The sequence below is a fragment of the Leguminivora glycinivorella genome, chromosome 20 (genome assembly GCF_023078275.1).
Source record: "Leguminivora glycinivorella isolate SPB_JAAS2020 chromosome 20, LegGlyc_1.1, whole genome shotgun sequence".
In the NCBI taxonomy this organism is placed as follows: domain Eukaryota; kingdom Metazoa; phylum Arthropoda; class Insecta; order Lepidoptera; family Tortricidae; genus Leguminivora; species Leguminivora glycinivorella.
In genome coordinates, this window is record NC_062990.1 from 7,906,973 (window position 1) to 7,934,831 (window position 27,859).

The 27,859-nt window shown below is 40.4% G+C and overlaps 1 non-coding gene across 1 annotated transcript; it reads left to right on the forward strand.

The window, feature by feature from the left end:
• Positions 1-21,301: 21,301 nt before the first annotated feature.
• Trnas-gga lies at positions 21,302-21,374 on the forward strand. The gene has a single exon. It is a non-coding gene; the product is annotated as a tRNA-Ser (tRNA).
• The last annotated feature ends 6,485 nt before the right edge of the window (positions 21,375-27,859 follow it).

Below are 27,859 nucleotides of genomic sequence, written 5' to 3' on the forward strand. Positions count from 1 at the left end.
GGCCACTTCCAGGCTAAACAGCGCCATCTACTTTTAAGCCTTAACGGCCCATGCATTTCAGGGGTACGCTTTTTTGTATGGACTTTGTCTGTCCCGGTATTATATTGTCCTTTGTTTCCCGTTAATGTGATCTGCCTACTTCTATGGGATATAAGCATGATTACTACTACTACTGGCCTTAGCGTCTATTTCAGACGATTTATGGTGCAATGTCCGAGAGACATCGCTTTTGATGACTAAAGAGACCTATGCGAGAGCCACATATTTTGCCACAGCTGACAAGGGAAGCTTGCAACCGATTGCGACGTTCCGCCATGGTGTCTTCTTTCCCTTTTGTCAGCAAGTGCCGCAAACCAGGTCTCATCGACGAACTTGCGACCATCTCCAACGCACTTTAGCCACTCCGTTCGCTGATTGAAGCAAGATTGTATGTATGTATAATGGCTGAAATAGGTACTAAACTGAGTAAACGACATAACCATCTTAAGCCAAGAGGCACACAGCCGCAAATCGTCACCGCAAATACCGCAATCCGCAAATCCCGAGTTATCTGACTTGCGAACATCAACCAGGGTATTAAATCTAAGGTGAATATTAGCACATCTCGGACACTGGCGATCAAATATATGAAAGAGGCGCCTTCCTAGCACACATTCTAAGCTCGTGTCTTGTATTATGAGTGAGATATGACAGGTCGACCATTTTTGATTTTTGACCGGTTTTTGAGACCAGCCGGCGTATCATGCTTCTAATTTTATCACTTATCCACGTGGATAAGACCTCTGTCACGCTTTGGCAAGTATGTCAGTGTGAGAGTGTCAGTTGTCTTATCCACGTGGATAAGTGATAAAATTGGAAGCATGATACGCCGGCTGTGCCTGATAAAGGGTTAAACGATACTCTACATTATCCCAAAATTTCATCCTTGAGAAAACGAGGAAGGGGTGGCGGCTCCGGGCTCTTAGTCCATCAGGGTATTTTTTTTATTTAATATAAATGGGCTTACTCTTGGCCACAGACTAGCCAAAGGCAAAGACGTGGCCTACGATGGACACTTACTTACACTTACACTTTCAGTTTAACCTTTTTATAAAACCAGATATTAAGAACTTAAGCGCTGGTGGTAGCGGTAAGAGCGTGCGACTTTCGATCCGGAGGTCACGGGTTCGAACCCCGGCTCGTACCAATGAGTTTTTCAGAACTTACGTGCGAAATGTCATTTGATATTTGCCAGTCGCTTGTCGGTGAAGGAAAACATCGTGAGGAAACCGGACTAATTCCAATAAGGCCTAGTTACCCTTCGGGTTGGAAGGTCAGATGGCAGTCGCTTTCGTAAAACTAATGCCTACGCCACATCTTGGGATTAGTTGTCAAAGGGGACCCCAGGCTCCCATGAGCCGTGGCAAATGCCGGGATAACGCAAGGAGGATGATGATATTAAGAACTTAACAGCTTTCACAGATTAGCAGCAAAACAGCGACACTTTAGTTTCCAAACCGCCGGCATTAATGCAAAATAGTTGAATTCCTTTTACTCACAGTTTCGGTCCAGGGTGTTATGAGAAAACTTTTATGCTGATGCTTTCAGGGTTTAGGCAAGGAGCAGGGAAAGGAGAGAAGATGCTTCGTGAAAGAATAGAAGAATATTCAGAATTGGTTTCCAATGACCTAACCACAAAATTAAAATTTTGATAAAACCCCCGACCGCGACATAGTAGACCGATTTTCATGAAACATGGCTAAGAACACTCCCGACTAACTCAGCTTTCAAACAAAAAAAACTAATTCTAAATCGGTTCATCCGTTTGGAAGCTACGATGCCACAGACAGACACACATACAGACAGACAAACAGACAGATAGACAGACACGTCTGACTTATAACACCCCGTTGTTTTTGCGTCGGGGGTTAAAAAGGAGTGTACAAGTTCGGAGTGGAAAAGGGGTGGGTCGGCAACGAGCACCCCTTAAGTTGTAGGTTGTAGGCGTCCATAGGTTACGGTGACCACCGCTTTTCATTAGGCGGACCGTATGCCTGTTTGCCACCGACGTGCTATTAAAAATAATTAGAAAGTTGCGTTTTATCAGATTCAGATTCCACGAGAGTGCAAAGTAATTTCATACATTTCATATTCCAAGCGCTGGCAGAATCGACCGTGAGTCCGTTTTCACATATTTGAAATCCGATGTCGGAAGGAATACAATGGAAAAAATCCAAGATGGCGCCTGTAATATATGGGATATCGGTCCGACATACGATATCGGATCGGATAATATGAAAACGCACTACGATGTTGATTTTTAACCAAAATCATCATCATCATCCTTGACCTTATCCCATTTACTTGGGGTCGGCCTTCGCTGTCCTTCTTCTCCATTCAGCACGATTTTGAGCTAGGTTTTCGTCTAGCTGTAGTTCTAGCAGGCTTTTGTTCACCGTTGTCTACCAAGTGTCCGGTGGTCTCCCGCGTTTCCGCGTCGTCGTTGGTATCGCCAATGCTATTTTGACCATGTGGTCTGAAGGTCGCCTAAGCACATGTCCGTACCAACGCAGGCGTTTCTCTACCAGCTTGTCTGAGATCGGTGCGACTTTGAAACTGCCCCTGATGTACTGATTTCTGATTTTATCTAATAGTGTCACACCAGCTGACCAGCGTAACATGCGCATCTCTGTGGTGTGTAGCTTGTTTATATGGCATTTCTTCGCAGCCCAGCACTCAGAACCATATAGCATTGCGGGTCTTATTGCAGATTTGTATATTTTGCCTTTCACTCTTAGGGGTATCTTCTTATCGCACATGACACCTGTGAGTTCACGCCATTTGAGCCAGCCAGTGTTTGTCCTATGCATGATGTCCGAATCGATATTACCATCATTGCTTATGATTGACCCCAGATATTTGAACTGTTTCACAGTGGGCAGTATGGTGTTACCAATGAAAAACTTTATATTTTGTGGTTGTGTGGATCTATCAAATATGCAGGACATGTGCTCTGTCTTTTTTCGGCTGATTTTAAGGCCATTATTTTCCAGTGCGTTCACCCACATATTTAAGCTGTTTTGGAGTTCTTCGACAGAATTTGAAATAAGGGCGACGTCATCTGCATATAAGACGTTCCATGGGACGGGCTGTTGACATTCCCTTGTGAGGTAATCCATTGTCAAGTTAAATAAAAGTGGACTTAAGGTGGAGCCTTGATGCACGCCAACTTTTAGAGCGAAGTTTCTTGATATTCCCGCTGGGCATACTACTTGTGTTGTAACGTCTCTATACATGTCCTTGATTAGATCGATGTAATATTCTGGCACGGATTGCACTCTAAGTGCCTCCCATATAAGGTCCCTGGGTACATGATCAAAGGCTTTCTCTAGGTCTATGAAAACCATATGTAAATTAGTTTTATTTTCTCTAGCTTTTTCTACAAGGACTCTAATGGCTTGTATAGCATCCGAAGTACTCTTTCCTTGAACAAAACCGCATTGGTTAGAAGTCAGTTCCACAATGCTGTTGATTCTACTATTTTTAACCAAAATAATAAATGAATTAATGGATTATCTTGTTCGATGTTTTATTATTAGGAATTCGATGTTTTATTAGTAAAAATTGTGTTTCACTCAGTGGAAAAAGTTTAACCTTGGTGCTTTGAAACCCTCGCAATCTTTCAAGATTCCACTTTTCGAACCACTCGTAACGCTCGTTGTTAAATGTTATAATTGGAATCTTTCGATCGCTCGGGTATTAAAATTAGCACGAGTGTTTAAACAATACTTTGGAAAACAAATAATTATTTTTTCCCCTCTCTAGCTCGGAAACACGTATTTATCCGTTAATTCCGGCGGGTAAAAACGCATTTTATCCGCTAGTGGATAAAGTAACTTTACTTTGAATTATAGTCAAATTTTCTGCTTCAAAATAGATAAAAGTGGGTGAATCCAAGATGATTTACCACCTGTGGAACTACAGGGTGGCTAGCCGAATGGCACAATCGCTCACGCCAGGCCCCGTAGCCGAATGGCATTTCTCCGACGCCAAACGAAAGCGATACGCCGCTGGCTCTGTCGCGCCAATACGCAAGCGCGATAGAGATAGATATCTACTAGCGCTTCGTTTCGTGAGCGATTGTGCCATTCGGCTAGCCACCCTGGTAGCAGTGATAAACGCGTTTTTTGCGTTGTATTTTCAGCGCTATAGTGAGGGGAAAAGTTTTGTGTAAATTTGGAAATGTGTGGGTGTATTTCTCGTGTGTTGAAAAACTCGCCAAGTTCAGGATTACCTATATTATCATCTCTGCAATCTTCTCTACTGTAGTACACCCTCTCCCAAAGCGCAGTTGCAGCGAAATACACGTTAGACTCGCCGTTAGAAGTGCTCGTGTTTATGCGGTTTTTATAATTGGCTCACTTTGAGCAGTCGGTTAAATAACGCAGAGGCAAAGTGAGATATGTTGCATTTTCAGTAAACATGCATTTCCATGTAGTTCGAGACACTTTTCATATAGATATTTCTTGTTATTGTCGTCCATTAACATTCATAAACATAATTTCTCAATAGATTTTTTTTTAAACCTATTGTTTGACCGCTGGTGCTGATATTGATACCCGAGCAAGCAATATATTCTAATACCAAGGATAATTTATATAGGACTAGTTTTTGCCCGCGGCTTCGCTCAAGTTAGAAAGAGACAAAAAGTAGCCTATGTTACTCGACTCCATCTCTTCGACTATCTCCACTTGAAAAATCACGTCAATTCGTTGTTCCTTTTTGCCGTGAAAGACGGACAAACAAACAGACATACACACTTTCCCATTTATAATATTAGTATGGATTTACAATCTAAGAATAGTACCTCGATTTTTTAGCGCCCCCTATTAAATACTATCATGATGATGCCTTCAATTTTTGGCTACTTCCAGGCTGCGAAACAGCGCCATCTAGTTTTAAGCCTAAGAAGCACATACATTTCAGGGGTACGCTTTGTCAGTTCCGTATCACATCGTTCTTGCTAATACTGAACCTGTGAAGTGGAATCTTGAGCTTTTTACATATCTGAACTTCCAAGCTTTTTTACATAAAGTTTACTTATAAAATACTAGCTTTTTCTCGCGGTGTCGCTCGCGTTAGAAAGAGACAAAAAGTAGCCTATGTCACTCTCCATCCCTTCAACTATCTCCACTTAAAAAATCACGTCAATTCGTCGCTCCGTTTTGCCGCGAAAGACGGACAAACAAACAGACACACACACTTTCCCATTATGTATGGATCCTTTTAATACTTATTTTTCCCATATATTTTCATATGCGCAATGTGGGTAAAGGTATACTAATTAAGTATACAATTAATATACCTTTCCATAAAAATCCAAAGGGTAACGCCATAAGTATTATGGGTACTTTTGCACCAGAAACGATAAGGAGCGGGGTTTAATAGTTAGTTTATTTGTAAATATTTATTTCAGTACAGATGGTGTTTTTTTTACGCACTAGTGCGAGAAGTGGTTCATTATATGCCAGGTCGAAACTTCGGAGGCTCATCTGTACTGAAAAACGTCGTAGGTACGATACACGTGTGAAAAGTAAATTCGTAACTCGTGTCGATTTAAAACACTCCCTTCGGTCGTGTTTTAATTTGTCGCCACTCGTTTCGTACTTCCTTTTTTACGCACTTGTATCGTAATGTACTATTTTAAGTTACCTTTTATTAAAATGTTGTATTTTTTTGCTAATAAATCCTTTTGTCCAAATAAAAGTAAAAAAAAAATATGTTTAACAATAAATTAAATGTAATAAATTAATAGTTTAAAAAACACTATAAAACACGCTTTTATAAATGCACGTAAAAGCCAAAAATAAATTATGGATCGTTCAAGTTGTCTCTTTTTGTGAGCTGAAGTTTAAAAACTATGTGCTTTTAATTATAATATTTGATTGTAAAAGCGTGGGGCGCTGGAACAAGAAAGACTTTTTGTATAACCACAGAATATATAAGTATAACTTGCTGTTAAATCAAATTATGCTATGTTACGGGAAGGAGGTTACACAGATTGACGCGCTAACTGGAGTTGCAGCATGACTAGTAGGTTCTACATTAAACAGTCAAATCAATTAAAAGTCAGTGTTCAAAGTAGGTACCAGTTTGTCGAACTCAGACAAAATATGCGCTAGTAGCGAGGAGAGTCGACAGTCACCGACACTTAGAACGCCGCTTTTTTCCGGTAATCAAAGTACAAAAGGGGAAAGTGTCTACAGTGACAGGATGCAGAGTTCTTGTTCGTGAACGAGATATCTTTGGTTCTCTTTGGTAACCCTTAGGCGGCATATGTAAACGTTATGTTCTTATGCAAATTCATTCGCCAGGAAGTTCGAATTAGTATTTGTTTACAAGAAAGTCTTTCCTGTTCCAGCGCCCCACGCTTTTACAATCAAATATTATAATTAAAAGCACATAGTTTTTAAACTTCAGCTCACAAAAAGAGACAACTTGAACGATCCATAATTTATTTTTGGCTTTTACGTGCATTTATAAAAGCGTGTTTTATAGTGTTTTTTAAACTATTAATTTATTTTATACTTTTTAGTCATTAATAATGAAAAAAATACCTTTTAACATTTATACATAAAATTATTTCAAGTAGGCGGATTTTACATGCCATTTGTGGCTTAACGTGTACTTATTGCTAATTGCTACTTAATAATAACTAGCGGCAACCTTCTTATTACGGTATTATCATAAAAATGTTTATACCTAGTAAGTTATCCGTAAAAGATAGACAATATAGACATGTGCCATCGCGGACTTTTTGAAGACATTAGAGAGACATACTTTCGCCATACATTGTTTTGAAGCTCTCAGCTAGTGGGATTTTGTTTGACTCGATTAGAAAATATTGTCACATTTCAACTAATTCAAACAAAATTTAAGTATTTCTTTTTTGCCGAGCCCCCTTTATTTGCACTTAAGGGTCACAGGAAAACCATTACCCAACTTATTTTAAATACAACGTTGATCTTTCTTTTATGCGGGGGCTTTGCCCCCGAGCCCCTTTGTTTGCTCTGAAAGGTCACAAGAAAACGCTAACCCAACTTATTTTAAATACTACGTTAATCTTTCTTTTATGCGGGGGCTTCGCCCCTTTCTTTCAGCCCCCTTTTCGTTACTCTTAAGGGTAACAAGAAAACCCTAACCCAACTTATTTTAAATACAACGTTTATCTTTCTTTTATGCGGGGGCTTCGTCCCCCGAGCCCCCTTTGTTTGCTCTTAAAGGTCACAAGAAAACACTAACCCAACTTATCTTAAATACTACGTTGATCTTTCTTTCATGCGGGGGCTTCGCCCCCAAGCCCCCTTGTTTGCTCTTAAAGGTCACAAGAAAACCCTAACCCAACTTATTTTAAATACTACGTTGATCTTTCTTTTATGCGGGGGCTTCGCCCCCGAGCCCCCATCTTTCCGTTGCTCTTAAGGGTCACAAGAAAACCCTAAACCAACTTATTTAAAATACAACGTTGATCTTTCTTTCATGCGGGGGCTTCGCCCCGAGCCCCCTTTGTTTGCTCTTAAAGGTCACAAGAAAACGCTAACGCAACTTATTTTAAAAACAACGTTGATCTTTCTTTTATGCGGGGGGCTTCGCCCCCCGAGCCCCCCTTTGTTTGCTCTTAAAGGTCACAAGAAAACGCTAACCCAACTTATTTTAAATACTACGTTAATCTTTCTTTTATGCTGGGGGCTTCGCCCCCGAGCCCCCTTTTCGTTACTCTTAAGGATCACAAGAAAACCCTAACCCAACTTATTTTAAATACTACGTTGTTCTTTCTTTCATGCGGGGGCTTCGCCCCCCGAGCCCCCCTTTGTTTGCTCTTAAAGGTCACAAGAAAACGCTAACCCAACTTATTTAAAATACAACGTTGATCTTTCTTTCATGCGGGGGGCTTCGCCCCCGAGCCCCCTGTGTTTGCTCTTAAAGGTCACAAGAAAACGCTAACCCAACTTATTTTAAAAACAACGTTGATCTTTCTTTTATGCGGGGGCTTCGCCCCCGAGCCCCTTTGTTTGCTCTTTAGGGTCACAAGAAAACGCTAACCCAACTTATCTTAAATACTACGTTGATCTTTCTTTCATGCGGGGGCTTCGCCCCCGAGCCCCCTTTGTTTGCTCTTAAAGGTCACAAGAAAACGCTAACCCAACTTATTTTAAATACTACGTTAATCTTTCTTTTATGCGGGGGCTTCGCCCCCGAGCCCCCCCTTTGTTTACTCTTAAAGGTCACAAGAAAACGCTAACCCAACTTATCTTAAATACAACGTTGATCTTTCTTTCATGCCCCCCCGGGTTTGCTTCGCCCCCAACTTATTTTAAATACTACGTTGATCTTTCTTTTATGAGCCCCCCCTTTGTTTGCTCTTAAATGTCACAAGAAAACGCTAACCCAACTTATCTTAAATACTACGTTGATCTTTCTTTCATGCGGGGGCTTCGCCCCCGAGCCCCCCTTTGTTTGCTCTTAAGGATCACAAGAAAACCCTAAACCAACTTATTTTAAATACAACGTTGATCTTTCTTTCATGCGGGGGCTTCGCCCCGAGCCCCCTTTGTTTGCTCTTAAGGATCACAAGAAAACCCTAAACCAACTTATTTTAAATACAACGTTGATCTTTCTTTCATGCGGGGGCTTCGCCCCCGAGCCCCCTTTGTTTGCTCTTAAATGTCACAAGAAAACGCTAACCCAACTTATCTTAAATACTACGTTGATCTTTCTTTCATGCGGGGGCTTCGCCCCCGAGCCCCCTTTGTTTGCTCTTAAAGGTCACAAGAAAACGCTAACCCAACTTATTCTAAATACAACGTTGATCTTTCTTTCATGCGGGGGCTTCGCCCCCGAGCCCCCTTTGTTTGCTCTTAAAGGTCACAAGAAAACCCTAACCCAACTTATCTTAAATACTACGTTGATCTTTCTTTCATGCGGGGGCTTTGCCCCCGAGCCCCCCTTTGTTTGCTCTTAAAGGTCACAAGAAAACGCTAACCCAACTTATTCTAAATACTACGTTGATCTTTCTTTCATGCGGGGGCTTCGCCCCCGAGCCCCCCTTTGTTTGCTCTTAAAGGTCACAAGAAAACGCTAACCCAACCTATTCTAATTACTACGTTGATCTTTCTTTCATGCGGGGGCCTTTTCTTTACTCTTAAGGATCACAAGAAAACCTTAACCCAACTTATTTTAAATACAACGTTGATCTTTATTTTATGCGGGGGCTTCGCCCCCGAGCCCCCTTTGTTTGCTCTGAAAGGTCACAAGAAAACGCTAACCCAACTTATTTTAAATACTACTTTAATCTTTCTTTTATGCGGGGGCTTTGCCCCCGAGCCCCCCTTTGTTTACTCTTAAAGGTCACAAGAAAACGCTAACCCAACTTATCTTAAATACTACGTTGATCTTTCTTTCATGCGGGGGCTTCGCCCCCGAGCCCCCTTTTCTTTACTCTTAAGGATCACAAGAAAACCCTAAACCAACTTATTTTAAATACAACGTTGATCTTTCTTTCATGCGGGGGCTTCGCCCCCGAGCCCCCCTTTGTTTGCTCTTAAATGTCACAAGAAAACGCTAACCCAACTTATCTTAAATACTACGTTGATCTTTCTTTCATGCGGGGGCTTCGCCCCCCGAGCCCCCCTTTGTTTTCTCTTAAAGGTCACAAGAAAACGCTAACCCAACTTATTCTAAATACTACGTTGATCTTTCTTTCATGCTTCCCCCTCGAGCCCCCCCTTATTTTAAATACTACGTTGATCTTTCTTTCATGCTTCCCCCTCGAGCCCCCCCCCCCCTTTTTTCTGTTCTTATCTTCCGGCACCATCATCAGGCCTTGAAACCTAATCGTAGTCATAGTTCATTACAAGACTTTTCTAAGAAGCCCAAAAACAGCTATGATACGATGTTCCATCATGTAGTTCCAGTTCATATCTTCCGGCTCCATTATCAGACCTTGAATTCTAATCGTAGTCAAAGTTCATTACAAGACTTTTCTAAGAAGCCCAAAAACAGCTATGATACGATGTTCTATCATGTAGTTCCAGTTCATATCTTCCGGCTCCATCATCAGACCTTGAAACCTAATCGTAGTCAAAGTTCATTACAAGACTTTTCTAAGAAGCCCAAAAACAGCTATGATACGATGTTCCATCATGTAGTTCCAGCTCATATCTTCCGGCTCCATCATCAGACCTTGAAACCTAATTGTAGTCAAAGTTCATTACAAGACTTTCCTAAGAAGCCCAAAAACAGCTATGATACGATGTTCCATGATGTAGTTCCAGTTCATATCTTCCGGCTCCATCATCAGACCTTGAAACCTAATCGTAGTCAAAGTTCATTACAAGACTTTTCTAAGAAACCCAAAAACAGCTATGATACGATGTTCCATCATGTAGTTCCAGTTCATATCTTTCGGCTTCATCATCAGACCTTGAAACCTAATTGTAGTCAAAGTTCATTACAAGACTTTTCTAAGAAACCCAAAAACGGCTATGATACGAGGTTCCATCATGTAGTTCCAGTTCATATCTTCCGACTCCATCATCAGATCAGCTCAACAGTACCATATTATTGTATTGTCATCGGAACTACATATAGCTGCCAATTTTCATTACGCTACGACTCCTGGAAGATGGTTAAATTAGCCTCCGCAGATTCCATTACATACATAGTTACATACACGACGACCTAATAAAAGCGTGTTAAAAAAAAATATTCACCTTAAACGCATTACCTACTTCTAAAAAAATGACCCACTTTTCATATTAATGTGTTAAATGGCGTAGAGAATATCATCTCCCCGATAATCTGTAACAAAACCCCAAGGGTTTCCGCATAATGTAAAAGAAGTTAAGGGCCCCAATCCACCGATAGCTGTCGGATAAGCGTCCCATCCATCACTGCGGATCCCTAAACAGACTGATGGGACTGACGTCAGTTGACAGGAAAATCAGCGTTTGAAGCGAGGGAGTTGCATTACTTTATACACAGATTTTGTACTGAAGTTGTTGTCTGTGATATTGAATAGGTATGTCTGAGGCCCTTGAGTGTATCGAGGCATTTTTTATGTTTTTGTTGACTTCTACTTATAAAAATTGACGCCCGAAAGCTGCATGCGAATAAAGACGGACAACTCAGTGGATTTTACTGAGTTCATTTGACACGTTAAGTCAGATACGTTTGCTTGATCTAGTGTCATCCACGCAAGCCACAGCGCTAGGGGCGGCCGTTGGAACTAATTTGACTCCATGACAGTAAATTTCAGCACGGTAGTAAATTTGGGTTTTGCGCTGCCGAATCGAATGCTAAGGAATCCAACCGAATTACCGAGGTACCTAGCTAACGTTCACACTCGCTTCGCTTTATAAGCGGTTCGTAGCTATCACTCCCTATCGCTCTTCTAGTGGCGCGACAGAGCCAGACTGCGTTTAAATCGGCGCGTAGCGTCAACGATTGTCATTTCTGCTAGACCGGCTGTTAAAAGACTTAAAACAGATGGATGGAGACTCTGATGATGCCATTGAATGTACGTCGTGCAGAAACGACAAGTGGTGCAAACCCTAATTTATATTGCTACGTAGCAATGCTTAGCCGAATGAAGGCGAGTTGGCTCTAAGCGAATAGAGAAAAATCTGTAGGTTAGGCATGTAATTTTAGTAAAAATAATTTTTATTGTTGCTAATAAAATAAAACAGAAAAAAATAATTTTTCGGATATCTCATGCTAGACCGTGTAGGAACTTATATTAATTTATATGGTTTTGGGAATTTTTTGTTGCATAAAACATTAGTTGATTTATACAACGTTTTAACTGGATTACATGCATTTGCGGTGCAGTGTGTTTAAAAACTAGGCAAGTGGCTTTTAAATAATAAGATAGTGCTAATTAACTCAAGTTAAATTATAATCTATTGAAAATATTTCAACTTGTGCTGCCTTAAAGTAGTCACACTCACACCACTATATATATAAATTAATAGTTTAAATAAATTAATAGTTTAAAAAACACTATAAAACACGCTTTTATAAATGCACGTAAAAGCCAAAAATAAATTATGGATTGTTCAAGTTGTCTCTATTTGTGAGCTGAAGTTTAAAAACTATGTGCTTTTAATTATAATATTTGATTGTAAAAGCGTGGGGCGCTGGAACAGGAAAGACTTTTTGTATAACCACAGAATATATAAGTATAACTTGCTGATAAGTCAAATTATGCTATGTTACGGGAAGGAGGTTACACAGATTGACGCGCTAACTGGAGTTGCAGCATGACTAGTAGGTTCTACATTAAACAGTCAAATCAATTAAAAGTCAGTGTTCAAAGTAGGTACCAGTTTGTCGAACTCAGACAAAATATGCGCTAGTAGCGAGGAGAGTCGACAGTCACCGACACTTAGAACGCCGCTTTTTTCCGGTAATCAAAGTACAAAAGGGGAAAGTGTCTACAGTGACAGGATGCAGAGTTCTTGTTCGTGGACGAGATATCTTTGGTTCTCTTTGGTAACCCTTAGGCGGCATATGTAAACGTTATGTTCTTATGCAACTTCATTCGCCAGGAAGTTCGAATTAGTATTTGTTTACAAGAAAGTCTTTCCTGTTCCAGCGCCCCACGCTTTTACAATCAAATATTATAATTAAAAGCACATAGTTTTTAAACTTCAGCTCACAAATAGAGACAACTTGAACGATCCATAATTTATTTTTGGCTTTTACGTGCATTTATAAAAGCGTGTTTTATAGTGTTTTTTAAACTATTAATTTATTTTATACTTTTTAGTCATTAATAATGAAATAAATACCTTTTAACATTTATACATAAAATTATTTCAAGTAGGTGGATTTTACATGCCATTTGTGGCTTAACGTGTACTTATTGCTAATTGCTACTTAATAATAACTAGCGGCTACCTTCTTATTACGGTATTATCATAAAAATGTTTATACCTAGTAAGTTATCCGTAAAAGATAGACAATATAGACATGTGCCATCGCGGACTTTTTGAAGACATTAGAGAGACATACTTTCGCCATACATTGTTTTGAAGCTCTCAGCTAGTGGGATTTTGTTTGACTCGATTAGAAAATATTGTCACATTTCAACTAATTCAAACAAAATTTAAGTATTTCTTTTTTGCCGAGCCCCCTTTATTTGCACTTAAGGGTCACAGGAAAACCATTACCCAACTTATTTTAAATACAACGTTGATCTTTCTTTTATGCGGGGGCCTTTGCCCCCCGAGCCCCCCTTTGTTTGCTCTGAAAGGTCACAAGAAAACGCTAACCCAACTTATTTTAAATACTACGTTAATCTTTTTTTATGCGGGGGCTTCGCCCCCGAGCCCCCCTTTTCGTTACTCTTAGGGGTAACAAGAAAACCCTAACCCAACTTATTTTAAATACAACGTTTATCTTTCTTTTATGCCCCGGCTTCGCCCCCCGAGCCCCCCTTTGTTTGCTCTTAAAGGTCACAAGAAAACACTAACCCAACTTATCTTAAATACTACGTTGATCTTTCTTTCATGCGGGGGGCTTCGCCCCCCGAGCCCCCCTTTGTTTGCTCTTAAAGGTCACAAGAAAACCCTAACCCAACTTATTTTAAATACTACGTTGATCTTTCTTTTAAGCGGGGGGCTCCTTTTCGTTACTCTTAAGGGTCACAAGAAAACTCTAAACCAACTTATTTAAAATATAACGTTGATCTTTCTTTTATGCGGGGGGCTTCGCCCCCCGAGCCCCCCTTTGTTTGCTCTTAAAGGTCACAAGAAAACGCTAACCCAACTTATTTTAAATACTACGTTAATTTTTCTTTTATGCTGGGGGCTTCGCCCACCGAGCCCCCCTTTTCGTTACTCTTAAGGATCACAAGAAAACCCTAACCCAACTTATTTTAAATACTACGTTGATCTTTCTTTCATGCGGGGGCTTCGCCCCCGAGCCCCCTTTGTTTGCTCTTAAAGGTCACAAGAAAACGCTAACCCAACTTATTTAAAATACAACGTTGATCTTTATTTCATGCGGGGGCTTCGCCCCCGAGCCCCCCTTTGTTTGCTCTTAAAGGTCACAAGAAAACGCTAACCCAACTTATCTTAAATACTACGTTGATCTTTCTTTCATGCGGGGGCTTCGCCCTCCGAGCCCCCTTTTCTTTACTCTTAAGGAACACAAGAAAACCCTAAACCAACTTATTTTAAATACAACGTTGATCTTTCTTTCATGCGGGGGCTTCGTCCCCCGAGCCCCCCTTTTGTTTGCTCTTAAATGTCACAAGAAAACGCTAACCCAACTTTTCTTAAATACTACGTTGATCTTTCTTTCATGCGGGGGCTTCGCCCCCGAGCCCCCCTTTGTTTGCTCTTAAGGATCACAAGAAAACCCTAAACCAACTTATTTTAAATACAACGTTGATCTTTCTTTCATGCGGGGGGCTTTGCCCCCCCCGAGCCCCCCTTTGTTTGCTCTTAAATGTCACACGAAAACGCTAACCCAACTTATCTTAAATACTACGTTGATCTTTCTTTCATGCGGGGGGCTTCGTCCCCCGAGCCCCCCTTTGTTTGCTCTTAAGGATCACAAGAAAACCCTAAACCAACTTATTTTAAATACAACGTTGATCTTTCTTTCATGCGGGGGCCTTTTCTTTACTCTTAAGGATCACAAGAAAACCTTAACCCAACTTATTTTAAATACAACGTTGATATTTCTTTTATGCGGGGGGCTTCGCCCCCCGAGCCCCCCTTTGTTTGCTCTGAAAGGTCACAAGAAAACGCTAACCCAACTTATTTTAAATACTACGTTAATCTTTCTTTTATGCGGGGGCGAAGCCCCCGAGCCCCCCTTTTTGTTTACTCTTAAAGGTTACAAGAAAACGCTAACCCAACTTATCTTAAATACTACGTTGATCTTTCTTTCATGCGGGGGCTTCGCCCCCGAGCCCCCCTTTTCTTTACTCTTAAGGATCGCAAGAAAACCCTAAACCAACTTATTTTAAATACAACGTTGATCTTTCTTTCATGCGGGGGCTTCGCCCCCCGAGCCCCCCTTTGTTTGCTCTTAAATGTCACAAGAAAACGCTAACCCAACTTTTCTTAAATACTACTACGTTGATCTTTCTTTCATGCGGGGGGCTTCGCCCCCCGAGCCCCCCTTTGTTTGCTCTTAAGGATCACAAGAAAACCCTAAACCAACTTATTTTAAATACAACGTTGATCTTTCTTTTATGCGGGGGCGAAGCCCCCCGAGCCCCCCTTTGTTTACTCTTAAAGGTTACAAGAAAACGCTAACCCAACTTATTTTAAATACTACGTTAATCTTTCTTTTATGCGGGGGGCGAAGCCCCCCGAGCCCCCCTTTGTTTACTCTTAAAGGTTACAAGAAAACGCTAACCCAACTTATCTTAAATACTACGTTGATCTTTCTTTCATGCGGGGGGCTTCGCCCCCCGAGCCCCCCTTTTCTTTACTCTTAAGGATCGCAAGAAAACCCTAAACCAATTTATTTTAAATACAACGTTGATCTTTCTTTCATGCGGGGGCTTCGCCCCCGAGCCCCCTTTGTTTGCTCTTAAATGTCACAAGAAAACGCTAACCCAACTTATCTTAAATACTACGTTGATCTTTCTTTCATGCGGGGGCTTCGCCCCCGAGCCCCCCTTTGTTTGCTCTTAAAGGTCACAAGAAAACGCTAACCCAACTTATCTTAAATACTACGTTGATCTTTCTTTCATGCGGGGGCTTCGCCCTCCGAGCCCCCTTTTTCTTTACTCTTAAGGAACACAAGAAAACCCTTAACCAACTTATTTTAAATACAACGTTGATCTTTCTTTCATGCGGGGGCTTCGTCCCCGAGCCCCCCTTTGTTTGCTCTTAAATGTCACAAGAAAACGCTAACCCAACTTTTCTTAAATACTACGTTGATCTTTCTTTCATGCGGGGGCTTCGCCCCCGAGCCCCCTTTGTTTGCTCTTAAGGATCACAAGAAAACCCTAAACCAACTTATTTTAAATACAACGTTGATCTTTCTTTCATGCGGGGGCCTTTTCTTTACTCTTAAGGATCACAAGAAAACCTTAACCCAACTTATTTTAAATACAACGTTGATATTTCTTTTATGCGGGGGGCTTCGCCCCCGAGCCCCCCTTTGTTTGCTCTTAAAGGTCACAAGAAAACGCTAACCCAACTTATTCTAAATACTACGTTGATCTTTCTTTCATGCGGGGGGCTTCGCCCCGAGCCCCCCTTTGTTTGCTCTTAAAGGTCACAAGAAAACGCTAACCCAACTTATTCTAAATACTACGTTGATCTTTCTTTCATGCGGGGGCCTTTTCTTTACTCTTAAGGATCACAAGAAAACCTAACCCAACTTATTTTAAATACAACGTTGATCTTTCTTTTATGCGGGGGGCTTCGCCCCCCGAGCCCCCCTTTGTTTGCTCTGCCGGCGTATCATGCTGCCAATTTTATCACTTATCCACGTGGATAAGACATCTGTCACTCTCACACTGACATACTTGCTGAAGCGTGACGGATGCTTTATCCACGTGGATAAGTGATAAAATTGGCAGCACGATACGCCGGCTGAAAGGTCACAAGAAAACGCTAACCCAACTTATTTTAAATACTACGTTAATCTTTCTTATATGCGGGGGGCGAAGCCCCCCGAGCCCCCCTTTGTTTACTCTTAAAGGTCACAAGAAAACGCTAACCCAACTTATCTTAAATACTACATTGATCTTTCTTTCATGCGGGGGGCTTCGCCCCCCGAGCCCCCCTTTTCTTTACTCTTAAGGATCACAAGAAAACCCTAAACCAACTTATTTTAAATACAACGTTGATCTTTCTTTCATGAGGGGGGGCTTCGCCCCCGAGCCCCCTTTGTTTGCTCTTAAATGTCACAAGAAAACGCTAACCCAACTTATCTTAAATACTACGTTGATCTTTCTTTCATGCGGGGGCTTCGCCCCCCGAGCCCCCATTTGTTTGCTCTTAAATGTCACAAGAAAACGCTAACCCAACTTATCTTAAATACTACGTTGATCTTTCTTTCATGCGGGGGGCTTCGCCCCCCGAGCCCCCATTTGTTTGCTCTTAAATGTCACAAGAAAACGCTAACCCAACTTATCTTAAATACTACGTTGATCTTTCTTTCATGCGGGGGCTTCGCCCCCGAGCCCCCTTTGTTTGCTCTTAAAGGTCACAAGAAAACGCTAACCCAACTTATTCTAAATACTACGTTGATCTTTCTTTCATGCGGGGGCCTTTTCTTTACTCTTAAGGATCACAAGAAAACCTTAACCCAACTTATTTTAAATACAACGTTGATCTTTCTTTTATGCGGGGGCTTCACCCCCGAGCCCCCTTTGTTTGCTCTGAAAGGTCACAAGAAAACGCTAACCCAACTTATTTTAAATACTACGTTAATCTTTTTTTCATGCGGGGGCTTCGCCCCCGAGCCCCCTTTGTTTACTCTTAAAGGTCACAAGAAAACGCTAACCCAACTTATCTTAAATACTACGTTGATCTTTCTTTCATGCGGGGGCTTCGCCCCCGAGCCCCCTTTTCTTTACTCTTAAGGATCACAAGAAAACCCTAAACCAACTTATTTTAAATACAACGTTGATCTTTCTTTCATGCGGGGGCTTCGCCCCCGAGCCCCCTTTGTTTGCTCTTAAATGTCACAAGAAGAAAACGCTAACCCAACTTATCTTAAATACTACGTTGATCTTTCTTTCATGCGGGGGCTTCGCCCCCGAGCCCCCCTTTGTTTGCTCTTAAAGGTCACAAGAAAACGCTAACCCAACTTATTCTAAATACTACGTTGATCTTTCTTTCATGCGGGGGCTTCGCCCCCTAGCCCCCTTTTTCTTTACTCTTAAGGATCACAAGAAAACCTTAACCAAACTTATTTTAAATACAACGTTGATCTTTCTTTTATGCGGGGGGCTTCGCCCCCCGAGCCCCCCTTTGTTTGCTCTGAAAGATCACAAGAAAACGCTAACCCAACATATTTTAAATACTACGTTGATCTTTCTTTCATGCTTCCCCCTCGAGCCCCCCCCCCTTTTTTTGTTCTTATCTTCCGGCACCATCATCAGGCCTTGAAACCTAATCGTAGTCATAGTTCATTACAAGACTTTTCTAAGAAGCGCAAAAACAGCTATGATACGATGTTCCATCATGTAGTTCCAGTTCATATCTTCCGGCTCCATCATCAGACCTTGAATTCTAATAGTAGTCAAAGTTCATTACAAGACTTTTCTAAGAAGCCCAAAAACAGCTATGATACGATGTTCTATCATGTAGTTCCAGTTCATATCTTCCGGCTCCATCATCAGACCTTGAAACCTAATCGTAGTCAAAGTTCATTACAAGACTTTTCTAAGAAGCCCAAAAACAGCTATGATACGATGTTCCATCATGTAGTTCCAGCTCATATCTTCCGGCTCCATCATCAGACCTTGAAACCTAATTGTAGTCAAAGTTCATTACAAGACTTTCCTAAGAAGCCCAAAAACAGCTATGATACGATGTTCCATCATGTAGTTCCAGTTCATATCTTTAGGCTTCATCATCAGACCTTGAAACCTAATTGTAGTCAAAGTTCATTACAAGACTTTTCTAAGAAACCCAAAAACGGCTATGATACGAGGTTCCATCATGTAGTTCCAGTTCATATCTTCCGACTCCATCATCAGATCAGCTCAACAGTACCATATTATTGTATTGTCATCGGAACTACATATAGCTGCCAATTTTCATTACGCTACGACTCCTGGAAGATGGTTAAATTAGCCTCCGCAGATTCCATTACATACATAGTTACATACACGACGACCTAATAATAAAAAAATAAAAAAAAAAAAAAAGCGTGTTAAAATAAATGATGATCAGAGGGATGATCAGAGGGCGCTACGAGCTACGAGTCCTTGTATAGATTACTCATATGAGAGATAATTTCGACCTCAGCAACTGTGACCTGGGTGGCCGAGCGGATTAATAGGCATCTGCCGCGAATGCAGAGTACGCTGGTTCGATTCCAGCCTCAGCCACGAGAGGCCTTGGTCACTTTTTCTTTCATATGTGTAATTTATTTCGGTTTTAATAAGATAGAGACATGACTTTGCTAACTATAATCATGACACACTGTGTGACATAGGCTCGTTTATAATTGAATAATAATAATAATAAAACAGAAACATTGGAACCTCTGGTGTTTCGGGTGTCCATGGGCGGCGGTGATCGCTTACCATCAGGCGACCTGTCTGCTCGTTTGCCTCCTATCCCATAAAAAAAAAAAATTGGGATATCATATCACAGATGCTTTGTAACCCCCGACGCAAAAACGAAGGGGTGTTATAAATTTGACGTGTCTGTCTGTCTGTCTGTCTGTCTGCCAGTTTGTCTGTCTGTCTGTGTGTGTGTCTGTCTGTGGCATCGTAGCTCCCCAACGGATGAACCGATTTAAATTTAGTTTTTTTTTGTCTGAAAGCTGAGTTAGTCAGGAATGTTCTTAATAGCTATGTTTTATGAAAAGCGGTATACTATGTCGCGGTCGGGGTTTTTCTCAAAATTTTTATTTTGTGGTTAAGTTATTATATTGAGATACATTACATAACGCATTTTTGCATGTAAAATTTTTGCAGGGTCACCATGATGATTATTATTAATTACTATAATATAAAGTTGTTTTACCCAAGGTTCTAACTGGATAACATTTGTGGGAATGTAACATTGCATGGGATATACAGCGTGTGCTACAAGACTGTAATATATGGCGCGTCAGCTGTCGATCGACGGCGGTCGTAAATATAGGCGGCGGGGTAGAACGGGGTAAGGCTTTTTAATAAAAAAAAATACTGTATATTTTTTACTGATCATTAATGAAAAAAATCTGGTTTCAGGAAGATCATTGGCATGTACGGACTAACGTATATACAGAGTGGGGCCTGTAACAAAGGCGAAGAATTGAACTCTAGGCTATTCTCCTTATACTGATCAACATTTGTTCGGCGACTTTTAAAAATAACTTGTATTTTGATTTTTATCACCCTTGAAAGTTTTTTCTAAGAGGTAATGTATTGCGAATTCTGTTAAGTCTAAAGTGTGACAGACAACGTCAATGACAACAATAATGGCGTACATTGAAGCTAATATTTATTTTGTATGAAAAATTAAAAATTTAAAGACTTCATAATTTTTAAAAGTCACTGAACAAATATTGATCAGTATTTATAAGGAGAATAGCCTACAGTTCAATTCTTCGCCTTTGTTACAGGCCCCACTCTGTATAACATGGCTATATTTACTTTTAAACTTCACGTTAAATAAACCATAGATTAAATATGAGAAGATCATACCATCCCATACATTAAGTAAAATGCGACCGCCTAAGAACGCACATACACTACACCACACATAGATGGCGCCACAAAAATGCATGGTTGCTATCGATTATTTGTAGATTGGCATTAAGTGTCACTGTCGAGCCTGAATCTATGTCAAAAGTGACACTTAACGCCATCTACAAGTATAATTGAAAGCTAAAAGACATTTTTTTTTGTGGCGCCTGTTGTAGAGCTGTGCAGCTGATTCTAGTGGGCGAGAAATAACAATTCCATGTGTGGCCGGGTGAACAACCATTTATTTTATGTACTCACATCAACGTATGAATCAAGAAGGAATTCAAGAAGACATTTTTTCTATTGTTGTTAACAAACGTTTCCATAGCAACCGCTACATAGACAAAAATAAGGTTTAATTTATGTTGGATCCTCCAACAGCGCCGTCTATTATGTCTGGTGTAGTGTATGCGCGTTCTTTCTTAGGCGGTCGCATTTTAATGTATGGGATGGTATGATCTTGTTATATATATTCTATGAATAAACATAAAAGTATACATGTATGCTGATTTATTGCGAAGTAAAAAGAATTTGACATAAGATCCTGATATATGTGAATGCTACACACATATTTATGTTGGCGTTAATCTGCAAAACTCTCAAGCCGAAAAAGGTACGCAACTATGGGAACAAATCAAATTATTTTAACAAATATTTTGATTTGTGTATTTTTAAGTAGTCACACTACTATATATAAATTAAAAATTGAAATAAGATGTCATATATTAAAGAAGCAGTCTCTCTAGCTATATCGCAAACCTGTAAAGGTTTCGTATAGGAGGTGCAAGCACCTACTGCTTGCCCTTAGAGTTGGTCAAAGACGCCTAGTCTTACAAAGATGACATATAGAAGACAAATTTCGACGGCTTCCGCTGTGGCGAGGTGGCCTAGGGGTTCATGGCGTTAGCCCGGATTGCTAAAGACGCCGGTTCGAATCCGGCCTTCGCCAAATCGCCACTGGTGGTGCTCGTCATTTTTTCTTTAATATATGACATCATAGTATGACATCTTATTTCGATTCAGAAAAGGTATATAATTAAAATGTTCCATTGGGAAGTCAACTCTTCACACTTATTTTGCCGCCCTTTCCTACTAGCAAAGTAACTTTTGCGGGATCCTACTATGTAGTTTTTTTATTGAAACTGTAGACTATTATTATTATAGATAATAAAAATTAGTAATAACCACAAAATTTAAATTTTGAGAAAACCCTCGACGTAGTGGACCGATTTTTATGAAACATGGCTAAGAACTCGACTAACTCAGCTTTCAGACAAAAAAAAATCCTAATCAGTTCATCCGTTCGGTAGCTACGATTCCACAGATAGACACACACACACAGACAGACAGACAGACCGACAGACAGACACGTCAAACTTATGACACCCCGTCGTTTTTTCGTCGGGGGTTAAATAAATGGAAAACTGAAACAAACTGACTTACATCCCTTTTCCTTTTCGCCAAGGACATTATAAAGCCTGTCGCGGACGCTGCGACATAATGTTACCCATTACACCCAGGCTGTGCAACATTCAACCCTACGTTACAGGCAATATGGCATACTCGAGGTATCGATAAATTAGTGAAATGATGACATTTACGCCACCTATCGGTCACAACTACGAACGGTATCCGACAGTCGTAGAAAAGGTATGTAATATTTTATTTTGAACGTAAACGCAAGCTGTTCTTATAAAAATACCAAAGTCACTAGAAGTGTGCCGTTCAGATTTGAGGAGTTCCGTTCTGACCATCATCAGCAGTTCCACTGCACCAAATGTCACTGTTCTGGACGTAAGTGCATGCTGTTCTTATAAAAATACCAAAGTCACTAGAAGTGTGCCGTTCAGATTTAAGGAGTTCCGTTCTGACCATCATCAGCAGTTCCACTGCACCAAATGTTACTGCTCCGTACGTAAATGCATTCTGTTCTTATAAAAACACAAAAATCACCATATGTACCTATGCCAATGCAAATTGAGACTCCAGTGCCTGTTAAGATCTATTCTTACGGGTAGATGTTTGCTATAACGCCACCCTAAGGCGGTTGAGAATTGAGGGAAGGCATGGATAAATTCGCACACATCCAGCAGGCCTCCGTGGCGCAGTTGGTAGCGTGATGGCCCCGGCAAGGCCAAAGGTCGCAGGTTCGAGGCAGGAGCCGGAGGTGTGAATTTTTCAATTTTTCCTTTAATTTAAAAATAAACAATTCATAATTTTATGAAAACTATTGAGTCATTTTCTATTAGACATACTATATTGCTTTGAAGTTTTCTCAATCCAGCCAAAACACCCTGTATACCCCACTCCGATGACAAAGCTGCCATCATATTTCTATGTTTCTGAAATATATCGGCCGCGCACAAAAGCACCTATCTCATATTTTATGTATCTTCTGCAATTCCATTCAAAACTGCTATTGAGTGTTTGGAGCATATTTTCTGTTGCTGAGAAGGAGCACGGTGTATATGATTTTTCTTCAAGATTTTTATATCTTTACTTGTGTTGTGGCAAACTGTAGGTAATTCGTTTGTATGACACAGACCATTTGTATATAACCTAACCACAAAATTTAAATTTTGAAAAACCCCCGACAGTGGACCGAGTTTCATGAAACATGGCTAAGAACTAACTACCGACTAACTCAGCTTTCAAACAAAAAAAATCGGTTCATCAGTTCAGGAGCTACGATGCCACAGACACACACACAGACAGACAGGCGGACAGACAGACAGACAGACAAACAGACAAACAGACAGACAGACACGTCAGAGTTATAGCACCCCGTCGTTTTTGCGTCGGGGGTTAAAAATAACTTATCCATAAATCGCTGGAGATAAGTACCTAAGTGACGGATAGATTTCGATTTATAAACAACTCTACAGTCCAGAGATATAGGAAGGAAGGAGATTGGACAAGCCGGGCGATTTGTATTGAATACGCCTGTTGCAAGTTCTTGAACACACACACACTTGTAGATGAACGCTCCTGTTGCGCATTACACGCGCATCATTGCCATGTCTGTGTACTTACATGCGAACGAAGCGAGTCGTGTCATCACGCACGCACACAACGACAACTCAATGAGCTTACAACTGCGACACGTCCGCCGTCGGCTTGTCCGCTAAGTATTAAGTATTTTCCAAGGAATTTTTGTAAAAATGAATAAATAAAAAGTAAAAATAAAGCACCTATATGCTCTTTAAGTGGCAGTCCGACCAGTAAATTTAGAAATTACACTTGAATTTTTAAAACTTATTTTTATTATATCATAGAAAAGCCGACGGGAATATAAATTACCTAATAATGACATTTAGGAAAATAACATTTCGAGATTTTTATAAGTTTCAAAAACTCGTTAATCTCTTCCCCAATTTAACTCTAAAACAAAATTAGGACTAACCTTGTTTTAAATCGTTTCTCAAAATTCTCAAAAGAATACTTTTATTAACAAAATCTCTTTGGTTTAGTTAATTAGAATGAACAGGGTGAAAACTTTGAAATAAGAAACTAAGGAAACTAAGCAAAACTTGGCTTTGACGAGAGCACATAAAACATAAAGACTGGAAATGTGTATTAGAGTTGTGCCTGCTCGTTCACTGAAAAGATCGCTCCCAACTAGTACGATCTCCGAAGTGCACTAGTTCGTTCTTTTACAGTAGTACACCGAGAGAGCGAGAGACAAATTGTGCATATGGCGTACAGTAACGCTCGCTCGTACTAGTCAAGAGCAGATCGGCCGTTTTCGCGCACTCTCGGTCCAGGACAGTCGGTTCTACTTCGGTTGCGGACGGATCATACCGAGATCGTACGGATCGCTTTGCTGTCATTGTCACTTCTCGGCTCTTTGCTCCTTTCGCACCCATTCTGTTGCGCGTGTGTGAGTGTACTAAATGTACTAGAGAACAGAATCATTTGGGAGTAGTTCGGTCTAGTACAGTGCAGGGAATTGTGTCTTTTGTACTATTATTACATGTACTACATAAGCCTGATGTGTATACAAAGTTGCTCCACCACACCTTTAACTCGTAAAGACGTTTTATACTCATCATAAGTTATTTTATTAAAAGTTCTTAAGAGTTGCAAAAGATACTACCTAAGATGAAAAGGTTTCCTCAGGTTGGCTACAGGACTTTTGGACTTTACTCATCATCCTCCTTGCGTTATCCCGGCATTTGCCACGGCTCATGGGAGCCTGGCACCCGCTTTGACAACTAATCCCAAGATTTGGCGTAGGCACTAGTTTTACGAAAGCGACTGCCATCTGACCTTCCAACCCGAAGGGTAACTAGGCCTTATTGGAATTCGTCCGGTTTCCTCACGATGTTTTCCTTTACCGAAACTGCGACTGGCAAATATCAAATGATATTTCGCACATAAGTTTCGAAAAACTCATTGGTACGAGCCGGCTACAGGACTTTAATATGTTAAGTGATATTTAGAATGTGAAGAATTTGGACCGTCATCTAGATGCGGGCAGTGGACTTCAGCCCGGCTATTATGTTTCCAATTTTAACACTTATCTACGTGGATAAAGCATCTGCCACGTTTTAGCAAGTATGTCAGTGTGAGAGTGACGGATGTCTTGTCCACGTTGATAAGTGATAAAATAAGCATGATAGGCGCTGCTGGTAAACGAACGCAGGACGGCAGAGAGGATGAAACGCCGGAGTGTGTTTAGTGGGTAGGGCCAAGTTTCCCCCCTCTCGCGAAGCCGCTGGAAAAAGGTAGTATAAGGTAACGGACCCAATCATGGACAGTTTAAGAAAAATTTTCGACTGTTTTTGATATTTCACTCATAAATGTAAAAATTCTACCGCTAAGCGTGTTAAATCTTGAATGTCCTATCCTTCTTTTACATTTCAAGCGTATTGCAGAATGGATACTCCTATTAGTTTCTTCATACTTAACAAATTAAAACTAGGTATTTTTTCTCCAATTATGGACGGCAGTTCTCCAGTAATGGATCCCCCATTATGGACAGTGAAATTAGTTTAAAATTTTACTTTTAAAGCCAACTGATACTCAATGAGTCAATTTTATATACCATAAATACAATTAGTTTGAGTTATTTTAACATAGCATTGTTTCTTGTAAATTTGGTTTTGTAAAATGTTCCTTGTCCATCATAGGAGGTAGGCAGTTTTTCGGTTCCAGTAATGGACACTCGCAAAATAACGCCATTTCTTTATATCTTTGGAGCAACAAACTAGTATGTTTTATACCTTATCTCATGTTTAATGCAGTAAGTAAAACGCATTCAAGTTTACACCGACTATTATTTTTTTATTATTTTATACATGAACTCAACTCTCTTAGCAACATTACTAAGAATTCGTCTTGATATTTTTTTCAGTAAACTGATGAATTTTATCTTGTCGCCAAATCCTTCAGAAATAACCGAATTAATTGAAACTTCAAAATGAAACAGCTCTACAACTCTAGTTTATGGTACATAGTCGTCGGTTTTTAGAAACTAATTTTAGATACTTATTTTTAAGGATTTGTGTTTTTTTGTCCATAATGGCATCACCGTCCATTATGGGGTATTTCACCTTATACATAAATTAGCAGTCTACTTTTATTTATCAATGGCTTAGCTTTGGAATAAAATCTTAACAAGCTGGAAGTTTCCGAAGAGTGAAGAATTAGCGAGCTTAAGCGTTATCTCTTAGGTATTTTATCTTTAAAGGAAGTTTTGTTTTAGAATCTGTTAATTGTTGTTAGATTCCGTTCGCTGGCTTTCAATAAACTTAAATTGTCTTTTTAAGAAACAATTACGCTATCTTGTAACAGTCGAGTTTTCATTTAAAACATGTTTACGTGTTACTCTTCGTTACAATTTAACGTGAAATAGTACATTACGATACAAGTGCGGAAAAAAGGAAGATCGAAACGAGTGGCGATAAATTATTTAAATCGACACGAGTTACGAATTTCCTTTTCGCATGTGTATCGTACGACGTTTTTCAGTACAGATGGCCCTCTGAAGTTTCGATCTGGCATATAATGAACCACTTCTCGCACTAGGCGATCTGTACCGAAAAACGTCGTAGGTACGATACACGTGTGGAAAGGAAATTCGTAACTCGTGTTGATTTAAAACACTCCCTTCGGTCGTGTAATTGATCGCCACTCGTTTCGAACTCCCTTTGTTTCGCACTAGTATCGTAATGTACTAAAACATATTTATATACGATACAAATCACTTCGAGAAGCTTTTAAGATTTCGCTGGGAACCGATTTCAATCGTATTAATTACTGCTAACGCATATAAAATGTGGCCATATTTTATTTCATGCTGTTTTTTTTTAGACTAATTTTATACTCTGTAAGTGTATGTTCTGTACGTAATATACTATGGTCACCTCGGAGTTCTGGCGATCAAATATAAGTATATGAAAGAGCTAGGCGCGTTCCTAGCACACATTCTAAGCTCGTGTAGGTGAACGCGTACCATGCTTGTATGAGTGAGACATGACTGTTGGCGTTTTTGACAGGCGGTAACTGTGAGGTAATCGAGAGGGGATGGGCGCCAATTTCAGCGGGGAGCGGGAGTGGCCATACTGTACGATTGTAGGTACTCTTTATTATTTAGCTCAACTTAATTAACCATAGCACAGTATGTTATGGTTAATTAAGTTGAGCTGTCTCTTCTGCATGTCAAGACCTTGTTTACAATGTCAGATACCCCATCCTACCTCACGTCAGCGCCACCATACAATAAATCTAACCGATATACGATTGCCCCACTTCAGTTACACCCTACAGTGGCTAGGGGAGAGCGGGGCCAGGTGAACCGTTTTTATAAATTTCGTCTTTTCTCATAAAATTGCAATTTTGAAAGTTATACGACATTCACCTTGTTTCTGTTTTCGAACTGATAATAGTAGATTACACACCTAGGCCAGTACAAGTAAAGTAAAAAATGCTTCAGATCAGGCGAGGCCGAGGTCAACAAACATGTACCCACTATTTTTCGGTTTGACGGAGCTGGGAAGCGGTAACTTCATTTAGCGCAGCGGCCTGAAACTTCATGCAATCCGGCCAGCTAGCGTAGCCGAATTGCAATAGACTAGTTTCCTATACTTAAAATAAAATTTTGTATGCAATGCACGAAATAAAGAAGTCAAAGAGAAATATATAAAGTACCTAAATGAATTGACCGTGACGTCACCCCTCAGTATTTCATAGTAATTCCATATTAGCAAATCGTTTTGATAGTTCTTAAAAAGAAGCTGATTTGACTCGTAGCAACTAGTAGGAAACTAGCCTATTGTTGACACAGACGCCGACAGAAATGCAGTCTTAAGCATGACTCACACTATAACGGGACGGACCGTCTACGGAACGGCGCGGGACGACGCCGTACGGCAGCTCTACGGTGCGCCATCGCCTCCTGCCCGGCTCCGGGCCATACGATTCGAGTACACG